The following is a 1,062-nucleotide window of genomic DNA, read 5'->3' as shown; positions in this document are numbered from 1 at the left end:
ATATTCAGAACACCATAATTCAATGAAAAATCATCGCAGTCAAAAAATTAAAAAAGGATTTTAAAGGTTGAAATCTTTACTTTCGAAATCTATAATTGAAATTTCAATATGACTGATACTTTACGAAGTTACACGGACATAAATGGATATCCGTCAAATCTAAAAATTTTTTACAAAATTTACAAAGGTCTATGGCGTGAGGTAAAAATTACACGAAAATGCGGTTTATAGCAGTCGAAAGAGTGAATCTTTACCTTTAATTTCTTTTTTCATTAAACATTGTACGATTTTTTTTCACCGAATTATTGAACGATAAAGCAAAAGTGATCACTTCTACTTTAACGTTCAATAACTCGGTGGAAAAAAATCGTACAACAATCAATAAAAAAGGAAATTAAAAGTAAATATTCACTCTTTCGACTGCTGTAAACCGCATTTTCGTGTAATTTTTACCTCACGCCATAAACCTTTGTAAAATGTGTACAAAATTATACGAAATGTTTTAGATTTGACAAACATCCATTTGTGTCCGTATAGCTCGGTCAAAGATCAGTTAGATTGAAATATCAATTACTGATTTTGAAAGTAGAGATTTCAACCTTTAAAATGCTTTTTTAAAAATCTCATTATGACCATTTTTGACGAAGTTACTCTAACCTGAAGTTAAAAGATCATTATGTGATGTCTTTTTTTATCAGAATTTTTGAAGTGCTCTTGCCATTTTCTGAAAAATAGTGGTTACCGCTGACATTAGCGTAACCCAATGTGCACCACGAGAGTTTTGGGTTAGCGCGAAAGAAGAAGACTGAAAGTTGGGGCTAACACAAAACTCTCGCTTATAGACGCATATTTTCGAACTCGCTTAGCGCGAACTTCAAATCTTCTCTTTTCTCGATTGAGGCTATTGAGAAGTTCGCTCTTTGTAACAAAGATAGTCGCATATTGCAAATTTTTTAAATGCTGCGCAGACACTTGCCAGCATTCGAAGTTGCCCGCATAATCGCACTTCTGGAAGAAGGGTACAGTATGCGTTATGTAGCGCAACGTGTCGGTGTATCCGTA

Source organism: Trachymyrmex cornetzi, unplaced genomic scaffold (genome assembly GCF_001594075.2).
Source record: "Trachymyrmex cornetzi isolate Tcor2-1 unplaced genomic scaffold, Tcor1.1 scaffold517, whole genome shotgun sequence".
Taxonomy (NCBI): Eukaryota; Metazoa; Arthropoda; class Insecta; order Hymenoptera; family Formicidae; genus Trachymyrmex; species Trachymyrmex cornetzi.
The sequence above is the reverse complement of the archived record's forward strand: the minus strand, read 5'-3'. Positions refer to the sequence as shown.